Raw genomic sequence first — 17,067 nt, forward strand, 5'->3', positions numbered from 1 at the left:
CTTGCTACCCACTGGATGTCACTGTTGCTGCACCAAAATGTGAAGCAATCCAGCATTTTTCTGTCCCCCCCCTCCAAAGGCATGCAGAAGCTTAATTTGGAGATTATAGGGATAATGCTGGGAGAAGAAACAGAGAAGACCAATAGATAGACCTACAGGCAGACAATTAAAATGCTTAGTCCACATCGTTGTCTATTCTCATAATAGCAAAAGCCAATAACATGTATTCATGTTGATGTTGGAGACCTATTAGGCTTATCTTGGAGCTGTATGCTCTATTACTGAGATACTGTTCTTGGTTCAGAAGCAGGGCAGATGTTTGCACATTTGCTTCACTTCTTATCATTGAAGTTTAAGGGGTGCCTTATTGATCATTCATATTAGATAAGGAATATGGAATTGCAATCTGATCCTAGAGAGGGAACTGGTAACTGGTAGAAAAAAACATGTTTCAAAACAGATTTTGTTTGCCAGATTCTTTAAAGCTCTTATTCATGAAGGTTTGAATTATGAAGGCTTGCCATAGAGCACCCAATCATTTCAATGCCTCTTTATTTCTTTGTGAAAATTATTGCCTCCATCTCTGTCTTCAACATTTTATTAGGTGTTATTCAGGGTATAATTGCCTTCCCAAGCATTTGGAATACACAAAGAATCACAAGTCTTGCATCCCTTGTTTAAAGGAATCTTCAGTAGATTTCTGAGGTTTTGGAAGATGTTATCTGCATGTGATTGTCATGACAGAAGGTTGGGATTTGAAATATTAAATTTGGAATTTAAAATTGTTGAGCTTTCTATTTGGGATAAGCACCTTACTTTTTTTTGATTCATTGCTTGATATGAACCCTACCCTACTGTATTTAAGTGATTCAGGGAAGATTTTTTACAATCTAAATTAGGCAGTGTTCATTTATTGACTATCTGCTATGCACATAGCTTTGTACTACAGACCAGAGGAATGAAAAGAAAGATTAAGATATAATCTGTGTTTTCCAGGGGAATGAATAGAGCGCATGTGGACAAAACAAGAGGATACATTTATACAGTGACTTGCCAATCTGAACATTGTGTCATCGTCTCTTCATCTTATGGATCCCCCATTTCTGCAGCATAAAAACATGGGGGAACATGTCCCAAATTGGATAGAAAGAGCACAAAGGGAAATTTCTGTGCCATTTAGTTTTGGAGTATCTGGTCAGCTCTACCTATATTCCCAAATATAACTACATTTTCTGTTTAGTTCCCTTCTGATTTTTTGCTTGACCATTTAAATTAGTAACATTTAATGTGCCTATAGCTCTTTAAATTTGGCAAAGTACTTCGTATCTTATCAATTGATCCTGACAAAATTCTTACGAGGAAGGTGCTATTATTATTTCCTTTAAAACTAAGGTCTGAGGATGGTTAAGTATCTTGCCCAGAGTGTCTTACACAGCTGGTAAATAGCTGAGACAGGATTTAAACTCAGGCAAAGAATCAAGGTAAGAATGGAAATCTTTGGATTGAGCACGGAAGGTCCGAGAAACTGGTAACAAATTGCCTACAGAGGGGGCATGGACTTATTGTCATAAAAGTAACTCTTCCCAGCACTTTTTAGGGGACTAGAGACTGGATTTGTATTTTCATGGACACTGGAAACTCCCAAAGGAGGAAACGTCCTTCCCAATGCAGGTTGGCACATTCTTAGCAATGAATAATCTTAAGGAGTTGCCTGGCGGCACTGAGTGGTTAAGTGACTTATCCTTACATTCACTCAAGTGGTATGCATTAGAAGCTGATATTGAACTCAAATCTTCCTGGCTTTAAGGCTGCCCTCTACCCGGAAGACTCCCAAGTCTCCTAGCAAAGTTTAATGGAAAATGATTACAAAAGTGAGGCAGCAGAAGAGTTAGTGAAATCTTTTAAATGACAGCTGGAAAAGTCAGGCTGCTGCATTTTAGGGAATGGTTCTGAATTGGTCAGGGTAATGGGAAAAGTAAACAAAACTTACCCAGAGCTCATCCTCTCCAGATGTCTAAATTCCACTGGGAGGATACTCAATGATGCAACAAGGGATTTGGGAGAAAATGTTAGATCAGGAGAAGTTTGGAGCTGTTTGGTGACTTTTTTTTTTTTTTTTTTTGCTTTTGTTTATATGTTTCTAACTCGGCAAATTCTAATGAGTCTTCACTGTGGCAATAGTGCAGTACTTCATTAAGAGAGAACTTCCTGGAAAAACAGTTGCTCACTTTATAACATGATTTTTTTTCATTAAAAAAATCCTATAAATTATTTTGTAATGAGAAAAGGGACACCCTGTGGATTCTATAGGACTTTCCCTTGACAAGATGACTTTGGTTGGCATACCAGATGGATGGGAATGACTCTGATTTATAGCTGCCCACACCCTACTGGTTTGTTTATCATTAATGACACAGCAGACCTTTTCCTCAGCCCTAGAATGGAATAAAGTAATAACCCCACCATAAGGGAAGCTGGAATTGTAAGATAATAAATATTTATCACCAAATCTCTCTTTTTCCTAGCAACCACAAATGATGAAGGAAATTAATGTCACCCAGAGCCTTGTGTGTCTAATTTTTTGAGACTCGGTGCCAGGAAAACAAAAGCTTTTTTTTTTTCTTTTCTTTTCTTCGTTAATCAAGCAGATTGATTGCTATGAGTTCCAGAAATCTCAATATGGTTTTCTAATAGAGATAAAAGCAATGACTGAGAGGAGAGTACATGCTCTTTGAGTCCTGGGGATGCTGGCCAGATTCCACTTGAAAAAATGACTATTGTTTGTTGGTAGTATTAAATAATAGTCAAATGGTAGTTCACAGAATGGTAGTATTTTTGTTTGAGTGGGCTAAGTAAATGCTACAATTCCATAATTGTAAAATAGTCTGAAAACACAGCAATTTGACTTCATTTCATGAAATTCACAAACACATTGAGGTTATTGCTAGTTTTCTTTCAAAGCACTCACATCTAGGGGTGTGCTTGAGTTAGCCCAACCAGCTCTTCCAAGATGGTCAAATTTCCAGTGTGATCATTTACACCTTAGAACTGGGTAAAGGTCACAAATTAGAACCTAATCTATTGTTTTGTTGATTGTCTAGAATTAATAAAGTGATGGGGAAAAAGCTAATAATTTAGATTAAACTTTAAAGTGTGGCATACATTTTTGAAAATCTGATTGTTAAATATTTACTAGCACATCCTTTCTCAGACCTCAGGGGCCACCTGTCTTTTTTTGAATTCCATTTTCCTTCAATCATCTCCTCAGTTAATTATACTCTCTTCCTTTTTTTATTCTTAAAAAAATTAATTAATTAAGAACATTTCCCCATGGTTACAGGGTTCATATTCTATCTCTCTCCTCCCCCCTGTCCCTCCCATAGCCAACACACAATTCCACTGGTTTTATATGTTGTACTCTCTTTCCCTTGAAATTACACTGTAGTAGAAATATCTTTTCAAGAATTAATTGTTTATGTCTACTTCCAGAGAAAGAACTGACAAATAGAAATAAGCAATATATAGTTTTGTACACACACACACACACACACACACACACACACACACACACGCACACACATATATATTTGGTATATGATGCCTTTTCTAGTGTACGGAGGGGTGGGAGGAAGGGAGATACCTAAGAACTTCAATGTTACTAACAGACAAATAAATGAGGTGTTAAAAGAAATTTCATTGTATTAGTCTAGATATAATATAATATAATAATAGATATAATATGTTTATTTATTTATATTATTTAGGACATAAATAGTGTTATTTTATTTATATTGTTTAGGACAGGAAACCTAATATAGAGCTCAACTTAGTGGCTATACACACACACACACACACACACACACACACACACATATATATATATGTATTAGTCTTATATATGCTGTAGTTACTAAAATTGCATAAACATTATTTTCCTAAAATGAATGAAAGTTTATTTAGGACAGAAAATGTTTTTGTCTTTTTTTTATTCTCTAATTCCCAATTATCCAAGAAAGATTTAAGAACTAAGAACAGTGCTATGGTAAACCATGGTTTCAGAGGACAGGGGTGATATCTTCTGACAGTGAGGCAATGAACTCAAGGTGCAGAATGGTAAATGTTTTTTGAACCTGGCCAATGTGGAGATTTGTTCTGCTTGAGTGTATCTATTTTTTAAAAAGATTTTTTTTCTTGCTCAATTTTTTTGAGGGGAGAGATAGTTGTGGTGGGAATAGGGAGTTAGCAATAGGGTCCCAAAATGAAAAAAAAAAGTAAGAAGAGTCATTGAAACATTTTCAAAATGCACAGAAGAAAACAGAAATTAGGTCAATAGGAAATAGACAAAGCAGGATAACTGAAAATAACATGTTGAATATGCTATATAGTTGGAGAGTTAGAAGCAAGCCATATGTGGTACAGATTTGTGGTTGTATATGTAATCTAGTTCTCTTTTGCAAAAGGAAATGCTTATCTTATTTGTTCTTTGTTTGGATCAAAATAAAATTAAAATGAAAAAAAGATATAGGAGGCCCTTTATAAATGTTGAATGTAATTGAATTTTATTTTGTAAGGAATATGTAGACTTAGAAATGTAACATCTCTTTATAAATATAGGACAAAATATATTAATCCTAAGAGGGATGGCATCATGAAGCAGTATGAGATGTTAGGTATGTTCAGAATAACTCCTGGAATGTTTGACCTAATTATTAAAATGATGTATTTGGATTATGCCTGTGTTAGTCAATATTAGCAGAAAGAATTCAATTTCCTTATTGTCAAATCTGGAAGGGTGGATCAGATACTCTGATTTTATGTCATTTCTTTTCCTTCTTGGATTCTCCCTCTCTTCTGATGACCTCTGAAACATCTTTGGCATTAGGAGCTGTTTCAGTTATAGTCATTTCTCAAATTCTTTTTCTCCATGTATCATCCATCCATTCTTTCCATTTTCATATTTTTAAAATAATTATCTGTATGTTGGATATGGTTCTGACCAATAGGATATATGGTACTTTGAATATGGTAAGTAATGGCTGCATGTTATCTCTAATAGTCCCCTGAAATGGATTGCTTTAAAAAAATTAAATATAATTATTGGATATTTGAGGATCTTGGGATTCTTTAGGCTAAACACTGGGGTATGGAAACACTCAAGTATCTTTGGATAGAGCGATGGAGAAGAAGAAAGCCCTTCTCTATAGTGGCAGGAAATGGGAATGTAGTGTACTATTGGCAAACAATAAAGGAAGAAAGGGTGTGAACATGTATGTGTTACCCAAAATAGCTTTTTAAATTTTGCCATTGGCCCAGACAGAAACTTTAATCCATTCTTTTCCTTTGAGTTTCTTTTAGATATTTCCATAGGTAAGGTAATATCAATGGAAATTTGGCTCAACCTTGGGCACATTGTTGATATATCCATTTAGCTGTACTCAGTATGGGGAATTTAAGAGTCATTGGTACAGATTCTGTGTGGTAAGCAAACTACTTTCTGCATTGACAGTAGGCAAATAGGAGATACATCAACTTCTTCAGGACAATACTGTACCATTTAGTGCCCTGGAGATATAATTTACAAAATGGTGCTCTAGAAGGTCGAACAAACTAATGTTCTTCTCAGGGTGTCTGCCTGATATTCAGGGAGCAGCTAATTCCCAATATTATTACCTCCAATTTATTAAAAAAAACACCAGTGTGAATGCCATTATCAACATTTCTCTCTTATAGTTTCTCTTCAACCATTGTTAAATTATTAAGGTGGATCTTCATCAACTTCCAAATGGGCAGTTCTTTGAAATATAAGGCATGGTTTTCTCAGTGGGTTGACAAGTTTCCTGGCTGCCTTCAATATTTCCCTGAAGATGTCCAATTTAAAATTCCCACTAGGGAAAAATACCTTTGGGTGTGGGCACCACATAAGACCAGATAAAAGCCCATTTCTTTATGATAGCAAGATGCAGCATAATTCAAGTCCGTTATTAGAAAGCAAATCTGAAAGTTAGAATAAGTTCACTACACATATCAGACATACTAGTAAATAAATGCTTTTTGATTAGTGATTGATTAAGTGTTGATGGTGGGTATGTGACCCTAGGCAAGTCATTCATCCTCTCAGTGACTTTGGAAATGTTCTAAGGCTACAAATTGGCAAGTAGCAGCTAATTTGCATCTGTATAGGGAATTTCCTCAATAAGCTACTCACTGACCAATGAAATTAAAAACCTAGGCTGAAAAATATCGATAGCATATTATTCAAGGATGTTTCTTTAAAAATAAGACACAGTCTTACCTGCTCATTAAAAAATGCTTTGGGGAGTTTCTTTAGCTTTTCTCCCACTCCTGGCAAATATAACTGTACTCTGTGCCAGCATTTTCTGCAGTACTTGAATTTTCAAGTTTCATTTTCTAATCAGGGAACTCATTTGCTTTTCACTGCCTAGCCCAGGAGTAATGGAGCTTAGAGAACCTTTACATAGGACACTTTATTTTTTGCTCTTTTCTCTGGAAAGGACAAGAAAAAGGACACAGGGGAATCGTCTCACCTTACTTAAAGAGAAACTGAAATTAATGATCAGTCTGCCCTACCTCTAAATTCAGCAGCTCAATCATTCACAAATATCATAGTAATTCCAATCATATGGGCACCTAATTCTAAGTTGTTTCATCTTCTTAAGTGAATATGCTTTCAGTGAATTCCATGGGCTTTAAGATGCACTCACTGCCCAGTGCCTTACTAGCAGATCAATGGTAATGACAGGCATGCCAGTGGAAGCTTGTTTTAAAATTCCCATCATAAAACCCATCTGAGGACTATGCAAAATGCCTGGCTGTGTGCACTATGGTTTTAAAATGATAAAATCAATATGTTTGGAAAGATTTACATTTTCATCAAGGGAAGGGAACGTTGAAGCTTCAGGTGTCCAGGGATTAATCCCAAATAGCAGTGAATTTACAGAAATGATTTATGGATTTTTGAGAGATATTTTTGTCTAAAAGCCCTAAGAAAGTTGTTGTGGAAAGAAAGATGAGCTGATGGTTTGCACTAATTAGTGACTGTCTAACTTTCATATATACTTACAGAGATATGTTCTGGACCAGTGTTTTCCTTGGTATAGAGAACTCTCAGGTAAGGAAACTCCCTCTTCTAATGCAAGTCTACAATTTCTCTATGAGTTATATACGGTATTTGAGAAGTGCCTGGAACACTAAGAAGTTAAGTGTCTTATCTAGGGTCACCTAGCCAATATTTTTCAGTCAGGACTTGAACCAAAGGTTTTCTGGTTTTGAGGCTAGCTCTAGATACATAGTGACATCATGCCTTTTAAAATAATGTTATTTTTCCAGTTAACAAAAACTATTTAATTTCCCCATTCATGTCCCACTCACAACAAAAAAGAAAACAAAATCCTTTTAATGAATATGTACAGTCAAACAAAAATTCTCTAATTGGCCATGTCTAAAAATGTACCTCTTTCTGCACCTTGGGCATATTACCTCTATACTGCCAGGTTGGCAAAATGCTTCGTTTCTGTACTATGGAATACCAATTGGTTGATGTGTTGATCAGAGTTATTAAGTCTTTTAAAGTTGTTGGTAATTATATTTTTGATATTGTATAAGTTGTTCTCTCCCCTCCCCCGTCTCTGTCTCTGTCTCTCTTTCTCTTTCTCTTTCTCTCTCTCTTTATTGTATAAATTGTTCTGGTTCTGCATCAGTTTTTATGTCTTCTCAGATTTCTCTGAAATGATACCTTTAATAATTTCTTACACAACTATTTATTACTCATTCACCAATCAAAGGGCAAAGAGTGGTAAGGGCTAGGCAATGGGGGCTAAGCAACTTGCCCAGGGTCACACAGTTGGGAAGTGACCAAGGCCATATATGAACCTAGGATCTCCCGTCTCTAGGCCTGGCTTTCAATCTACTGAGCTACCCAGCTGCCCCCCTTTGTCATTAAATTAAAAACTGCTTTAAATGTTTTTCTACATTTGGGTAATTTTTCTTTGATTTCTTTGATATACAGATCTGGTAATGGTATCATTGGATCATAAAGTAGACATAGTTTAATAACTTTGGGTATATAGTTCCAAATTGCTTTCCAGAATGGCTGGACTAATTAAAACTTCATCAACAGTGCATCAATATGCCTGTTTTCTCAGTTTTTCTAATATTTCTCATTATTCTTTTTTTCCTTTTGTCATCCTGGCCAATCTGATGGGTATGAAGTAGAATCTCAGAGGCGCTTTAGTTTGCATTTTTCTAGTTATAGTGATTTGTGGCATTACAACAATATTGCTATGATTGCTTTAATTTCTTCCCTAGAAAACTACTTGTTCATGTCTATTTATCAATTGGTAGATACATATTTATAGAGAACTAAGTCAAATTTATAAGAATACAAGCCATCCCACAATCGCCAAATTGTTAAAGGGTATGAATAAGCAATTTTCAGATGAAGAAATCAAAGCTGTCAATAATCATATGAAAAAAGGTTCTAAATGACTCTTGATTAGAGAAATTTAAATTAAAACAATGCAGAGGTACTATCTCACACCTATCAGATGGGCAATATGGCAGTAAAGGGGAGTGGTAAATGTTGGGGGAAAAATTGGGACACTAGTATATTGTTCGCAGAATCGTGAATTGATCCAAATGTTCTGGAGGGCAATTTGGAGCTATGTCCAAAGGACTATAAAACTGTACATAGTCTTTGGCCTGGTAATGCTACTACTGGGTCTAAATCCCCAAAACATAATAAAAAAAGGGGAAAGGACATACTTGTTCAAAAATATTTATAACAACTCTTTTTATAATGGCAAGGAACTGGAAACTGAAAGGCTGTCCATCAAATGGGGAATGGCTGAACAAGTGATATATATTGGTGATGGAATAGTATTGTGCTATAAAAAATTATAAGCAAGATGATTTCAGAAAAAGCTGAAAAGATCTGTAGGAACTGATGCAAAGCAAAATAAGCAGAACAAGGAGAATATTGTACCTAATAGCAGCAATATTGTATGATGATTATCTGTGAAAACTTGGCTACTTCCAGTAATGCAATGATCTGGGACAATCCTGAAAGACTTATGATGGAGAATGATGTCTACCTCCCTAGAAAGAACTGTTGGAGTCATGTTTCACATCACTGTATTTATGGTTTTTTGGGGGTTTTTGGTGTTATGTATAAGTTTGCTATTACAATAATGACCAATATGGAAGTGTATTTTATGACAATAAAAATAAAATTTAATAATAAAAATTGGGAGATGGCTCTTATTCTTTTAGATTTGAATCACTTCCTTATATACTCTGGATAAGATATTCCTGGGAGTTTTAATTTTGGGATTTCTTTCAGGATTTAAGTGGCAGATTATTTCTGTTTCAATTTTTGTCTCTGGTTCTAAGAGATCTGGGCAGTTTTTTAAAAAAAATTATTTGGAATGTCTAGACCAGTGATGGGCAAACTTTTTAAAGAGGGGGCCAAAGGAAAGGAAAAAAAACTTTAGGTGGGCCAATATAATTTATTAAAAAATAACAATGATACATTTTTAAAAATTCTTGTATTTTTTTGTGATACTAAGCCCTATTAATGACTGAAAGATTATGAAGGAGGACTACATCTGGCCTGTGGGCTGTAGTTTGCCCATCACTGGTCTAGACCATTTTTGTTTGGTTTTGGTTGTGCGGAATGTCCAAAGATTCCTTTTTTTTTTTTTTAAACCCTTCCTTTCTATTTTAGTAACAACTCTAAGACAGAAGGGCAAAGGCTAGGCAAACAAAATTAAGTGACTAGCCCGGGATCACACACTAGGAAGTGACTGAGGTCAGATGTGAACCCTCGAGAGTACTTCTGAATCCAGGCCTGGTGCTTTAGCCACTGTGCCACCTAGCTGCCCTGTGCTCAATGAATACCTCCTTAATCCAACAAATTTAGTGAAATGTCCCTCATTAATCTGTTTTCTAGGTCATTTTTTTAAAAAATGAAATACCTGATATTCTATATTTTCACCTTTTTCACTTTATTTAATATTTTCTATTACCTCCTAGAGTTATTGGCTTCTACTTGATCCATTCTAATTTCCAGGCAATTTAGTGCTTGGGTAAAATTTGATACCTCTCATGCCATGCTGTTAATTTTCTTCCCAATTCTTTCTCTAATAGCTCATGTTTCTTTGACAATTCTTTCCTTAAGCACTCTCGTTTTATTTATAAAAATGCAATTTACATTAAAAAAAAACCTTTTATTGTATTGATTCCAGGAATTTTAGTTGTGTTTTCCCTCAAGTTGTGTTATTTTCTGAGGTTTTGCTTGTAGTTATTTTGGAGTTCTTTTCTTCTAGCTTTGTGTCAATCTTTCTTTCAGCCTACTTCCTGACTTCAGATTTGATGGTAGGGTTGGACTCTGAAAGGCTGTTGGAGTAAAGGCCTGGGGTGGTCCTCTTGCTGTCTCTTGGGATATTGAGAGTTACATTATCCCAGAATCTCAGGAGCTAGTCACTAGCTCTGAAACTTTTCTTTGTGACTGAAGTGTGAGCCATGCTACTGCTTCTAGCTTCTGAACTTCCTTCTTTCTTCATAGATAGCTCAAGACCTCCCTATTAGGGAAGGATACTCCTTTGTGCAGGACCCCTCTTCAGTCCACCCTGGATCTGTGATCCAGAACTAGGTAGTCAACTAAAAAGTGCCAATAGGCAACTATCCTTGTTGTAGAACTCATGGTGCCCTGGCATGGATCTGGGTCCTCCATTTGCCCTGATGCATAGCCTCTTGCTTAGCTCTGGCATGTCTATGCCTAATCTTGGCCAATTCCTGGCCAGTCCATTCTCCAGTGCCTGCAAACCTCTTTATCTGTCTCCTCCTAATGAGCTGAGCTGGACAAATCATTCATTTATGACTTTTTTTCCCCTGTCCAACATGATTCATTGTGGTACATTTTCAAGATCTCTGGAGAGCAGATTTCTGGAGAGGTTGGCTATACTGCTTCTTACCACTCTGCCATCTTGGCTCTGCCTCCCCTGATTTATCTTGGAAATGAGACCCCTATTTATGAAACTTGCTGAAAAGATCTACTCCCTGCCCCAAATGACCCATTTCCCTTCTAATTTTAGCTGTATTGGTTGTATTTGTGCAAAAACTTTTAAATTTTATATACTCAAATTGTCCATTTTAAAATTTGTCAGTCTTCATTCTTTATTTGGCCATAAGCTATTCCTCAATGCATACATCTGAAAAATAATTTTTTTCTTGCTCTTCTAATTTTTTTGATGTCATCCACTATGTTTAAGTAAAGCTTACATTTGGAGCTTATCTTGTTATATGTTATGAAATGTTTTGCTATATGAAGTTTTTGCAAAATTGCTTGCTAATTTTTCCAGAATTTTTGTCAAATAGTGAGCTTTTTTCCAGTAGGTAGGGCCTTCATTGTTTAGCGAATACCATTTTATGGGGTCTTTTTTTTGTATGCCATTTCCTTACTCTGTTTCATTGATAAAATAATTTGTTAACCAGTATCAAACTTTTTTCTCTTTTAAACCCTTAATCAATACTAAGTTCCAAGGCAGAAGAGCAATAAAGGCTAGACATTTGGGGTAAAGTGACTTGTCCAGAGCCACATAGCTAGAAAGTGTCTGAAACCATATTTGAACCCAGGACCTCCTACTCCTGGCCTGGCTCTTTATCCTCTGAGCCATCTTGCTGCCCCATACCAACCTGCTTTGATGATTACCATTTCATACTATAGTTTGAGCCCTGGTACTTTTAGACTTCCTTCCTACTTGTTTTCCCTAGAGATTCTTGACCTTTTGATCATGTGGCTTTTTACTAAACTGCAAAAAAGAAAATCTACACTTTAAAAATAATTAGGCAAATCTACTTATCTACTGTTGGTTATTGATTAAAAGGTATAGGTTGGGTAGAGCAGTCTCATTAGATTGAGTTTTTTTGAGATGAGGTCTGTCCTTCTGTTCATAGTTACTGATTTTCCATAATTGATTCCAAATGTCTTTCACTGATCTATAATATTCTTTCTCTGGGAAGATAGAATACATGGGAACTGTCCCCAAGATTGACTTACTAGAACTTCTTTTGTAGACTTTCTTTTGTTCTCCACATCATCTCTTACAGCTTGATAAAAACTTTGATTTTTATTGTTCATCATCTAGAAAATCCATAGGTGGCTTTTGGGATTTCACTGCTGAATTGTCTTTACTTCCTAAAACCTTTCCCTTGTGATTGTTCAAACTGGCTATTTTTTAACTCTTTAGAAACCTTAGTCAGCTCTTATTTATCCAAGACAATGTAGGAGAGCAGAAATACATATAATAAAAAACAATGACCAGTTTGTAATTCATTTCCACTTGGCTGCTGTATACTATCACTACTACCATTGTTGCTACTGTTGCTATCATCATTGCTAGAACTTTGATAATAATAACAATATTTGTTGCATACTTGGAAAATTTTCTAAATACTTTCATATGTTTTACACAAGGGCGAGATTGAAGTAGCTTTGGCTTGCCTGAATGAGGCAGTTTGTTAAATGTTCAGGATGAGCATTTATATCTCAGAAATAATCATTACTATAAATCAGGACTTGATTTATTGTTGTGTCCATTGTCTGGACTTAAGGAAGTGTTATTCTTGCTGATAAAACTTAAAAGTGTGTGTATGCAATCTACTCCCCTTAGAAAGTCAGTTAAGCATTTACCAACACCCTGCATTGCTCTATAAACAGTTCTTAAGATCAGCAAGAATGCAATAGAAGGCCCAGGAAATTACATCATTTTACCAAGTTTAGGTTTACTAAATCTTCTTCTTGTCCTTATCCTCCTCTTCTTCCTCATTCTTCTCTTTCCTTCTCCTCCTCTTCCTCTTTCCTTCTTTCTCCTTCCTTCTTCCTCTTCTCTCTTCTTTCCTCCTCCTTTTCATCCTTTATCTTCCTTCTTCTTCTTCAAGGTTTATAAAGTGCTTTATATCCATTATCTCATTTGAATCTCACAATACTCCTAAGCACACACACACACACACACACACACACACACACACACACACACACACACACACTTATTCTCATTTGCCTCCCCAGATTTCCTTCAACAGTAGGAGCCAAGGAATCTGCCATAGTGGTGGAAGACAAGAGGCCCCTGGCAGTCAATTTACAAAGAGGACATTTCATTTGTAGATAATTGAGAATTAAATTGGGAAAGCTTAAAAAAAGATATTTTATTCATATTGACTGTAAGTGGATAATGCCCTTTTGGCATTTTGTATATGCTCTTATGCCATTTATTTAGCATTTTTATGTCAATGGGCTACTCATCTAAATAGACTTATCTCTTTGAGGGTAGGCATTATGGTTTTCATTTCTTTAAAGCTTCATTTATTAGTTCATTAGACTGGTAAGCTTTCAATAAATGTTTATGATGATAATAATGATTATAGACCCAAAGCTAATAGAAGCTCAAGTTACAAATACTCAGTGTTCCTGAGGCATCCCCTCTTAGTAGAGGCAACTAAAGCTGATTTCAATTCACCTAGTAAGTTCTACAGTAGATCTGATCTCCCAGTTTCTTCATTGCTGATGCTTCATTGGAAATACATGGAGATTGGGCTCAGTAGTGTAAGAGTTAAATTAGGTTTGACTCAGTATGAGAGTTATAAAAGTTATAAAAAAATAAAAAAGCCATTTATAAAATATTAGCTCCTAAGTCAAAATGACTTTTAGCAGTTTTTATTTACAACAAGGTAGAGATATTGAAAGTGGGAAATGTAGGAAGAAGACAGAGCCTTGGCTAGCCTACCAGACCTAAGTGCTGCTCTGGTGAAGTCTGGCTCAGCCCCTGGCAGGACTCCCTCAAGGTTCCAATCTTCATATGGATTTCCCAGTAGTCTTCAGTCAAAGTTCCACCAATGCAGAATGATTCCGAGGAAAAGCATGTCTCTACAGCTCTACTTCACCTATGCAGAATCCAAGGGACGAGTCTCTGCAAAAGCCAAGTAAGAAACAGTCTCCAAGGAACCAGTCTCCCAAAAAACCAAGGAAGGGAAGGAGCCCCAGACCACGGTTGGTCTCTTCTTTCATACCCCTTTTTTCCATGCTATTTCCTGTCTCTCCCCCTCTTCACAGAAACCAATTGTAGTATTTCAATTTGCCCAGCACTGCCCAAGTGGGTGGGACAGTGCATGTAGCCTTTGGGGATGTGAACTACTGAGTGACTCAAGAGCTCTCTTACCTAATTGTTAGCTAGTGTGAAGATGGGATTAATTCTCCCCTGCTCATATTTAGATTTAATCACCACGCTTATCTTTAAGCATGGGGAGGTCTGTGACCTCCTGTGTGATAGTGAGAAATGAATTAAAATCAACTGATTGCCCCTGGGCAGATCTAAGAAAAACTATAGCTGTAATTGGTCCATGTAAAATAGAAGGAAGGCACAGGACGTGATGATAAATGAGGGTCTTTAAAAGTGGAAAGAACTTCTTATGACCAGTTTTTTCACCTTTGAACTTGAGCTTGGAGGAGCTCTGGCTGGGGACCTTGGACTCCTCTTCGATTTTTCCCTTGGAACTACCATGTGGGTAAGTGAAAAAGGCTGAGTCCCTTCCCTGATTTTTCTGGAGGTACTAGCCTCTATAGAGGTCCCTTGTCTTGGAGGAGGCCTCATGGCTAAAACCCTTGTTTAATTTACCTCTGGGCCCCCTTTGCTGGGGCCTCTGAAGCCCTGCCCAGTTTGGATCAGGCTGGAATGATTATCTACTCTCTCTCTGATTTTCTAACTTTCACTATTTCCCTCTATTTTATATAAATAAATTGCTATAAAGTCATTCTGACTTGTAATAATTTTGGTGACTACATTTCTCATAAATTTAGTCCAACCTTTAATGTTTAACCCTTACACTAGCTACTAAGTAGGAGTAATTTAAGTTCTTGATTTGATTAACTAAAAATAGACAAAAGGAGCAGTAGCAATATTAGTCACAACATGATGCAAACATCTATGAATACCCCCCTATACTATAATGATGATACAAAAGGAAGGAATTTAAAAAAATATCTCTTTAGGAGCTCCATCATACCATATAGCTATTTTTGATTTTCCCTTTACTCACTCCAACCAGTAGGATCATTGCTTCCATAATCTCTGACTACTATCTACCTACCCACCCCCATGTTACTTGTACAGAGCAGAAACCTTTAAACAAGCTCCAGCATCCTGGGTTATATGTCCCAATAAATATCTCCAACAATGTTGATTAAATTCAATTAATTCTCCTCTTAATTGGTTGATCCCACAGAGAAGATACCATTTACATATAGAGTCAGTTATGCTCATTTTTATGCCTCTCAGGCCCATAGCATAATATATGATGCAAAGAATGGTGGCATAATAAATAAGGTCCAAGATGTTGCATAGGAAGACCTGAGTTTAAATCGCACATCAGATATTTGCTAGTTGTTTGTCCAAGAGAAAGTCATCTAATATATTTTGGCCTTTAATTTCTTGATCTATAAAATAAGAGAGTTGGAATCAATGACTTCTTAGGTCCATTCTGGTTCTAAATCATTGATCTTATAATACCAAGATATAATCTATATTATTATTATGTATTATAATCTATATTATTATATTATATAGATATAGATATTATTATATAATATAATACCATTGCTGTAGTAATGACCTCTCCCCACAAAAAGATGAATTAACCAAAGGTTAACTAGGAAAGAACTTTCCATAATTATATTTAACTGAAATACCAAGTCTTTAACCAAAAGGGTAAATTTAACTTTTTTGTTGTAACAAACCTATGAAGCTGTCACTGTCAGTGCCATTATCCCTATTTTATGGAAAAGAAAACATCCCTAGAGAAGTTTGCATTGGTAAATCCTTGTGACTTCATTAAACTCCCCATTTACCTAAATGTACCTACGCCTATGTCCCTTTGTAGTTCTCCCTGTGGATTCACTATAATGTGAACCCCCATCATCCTTTCAGTCAGTTCAGGTTGGCTTATTATTCTTAAAATATCATCTTTGGAATGAGCCAGCTCAAGGCATAAGTGATGAGATAGATATTGGAGGTCTTTTCTGTCTTATGACTTTGTGTTTATTTTTTCAAAAAATCTAGTAAAGAGATGATTTTGCAGATTTGAGCATCCTAAATTAATGTTAATTAAAACTTCTATAGTTTTGATAATTTCCTCACTGTGGTCTTGTGAAATTGGTAAGAAATATTTATTATTTTGAAATTTGTTGTTATTGACTTTTGCTTCACTTTCATGTCTAAATATTTAGCAGACTATCTCTTATAATGAAGAATAAAAAAAGAAATAGAAAACATCAGTTAAGTAACATCATCCAGTATATCAAACACTGAACTTCTTGAGAGATAAAGGCAAGTAACCTGAGGAAAAGTCTATTATACCAACAAGATTTTGGACCAGGTGATATAGGCTAGAATAAGCCCCAATGGAGGAGAGATTAGTGAATGAGGGTATGATAGAGGGAAGATACTGAGGTTATAGTGGGGCACAAGAAATGTGCCTGCTTTTCCTCCCAGCTCTCTTTGGCAAGGGACATGAGAGAAAGGCCAACTAATGCTGATAAGGGTGGGCAGGGATGTGGTTTCCTCAATTTAATTTATTTAAGCATGTATTCATTAAATACTGTTATGTACAAGGTAAAGTGCCAGACAGTGGGGCCACAAAAAGAAAATCAAAGCAAGACCCACCCTCGAGTTGCTTACAATCTATTGGGGGACTATGGTATGGGTATAAGTGAAAAACAAAGTATATGTAAAGAAATTCCAACAAGTAGTGGCACTATTCATCAGTGATTCAAGTAGGAGGTAGGGCACCTAAGCCATGCTTAAGAAATCTAGAGTTTCTATAAGGCAGAGTTGATGAAGGAAAACATTCCAGACAAGGTTGGCCTTTTTGAAAAATAGAATTTGGAGATGTAATGTCATGTATGAGAAATAACCACCAGAGGAGTTTGACTAGCATGGAGAGCTGCACAAAAGAGAGGGTTAAGGATTAAGATGAGGGAGATATTTCTGTGAATAG

This window comes from Gracilinanus agilis, chromosome 3, assembly GCF_016433145.1.
Source record: "Gracilinanus agilis isolate LMUSP501 chromosome 3, AgileGrace, whole genome shotgun sequence".
Taxonomy (NCBI): Eukaryota; Metazoa; Chordata; class Mammalia; order Didelphimorphia; family Didelphidae; genus Gracilinanus; species Gracilinanus agilis.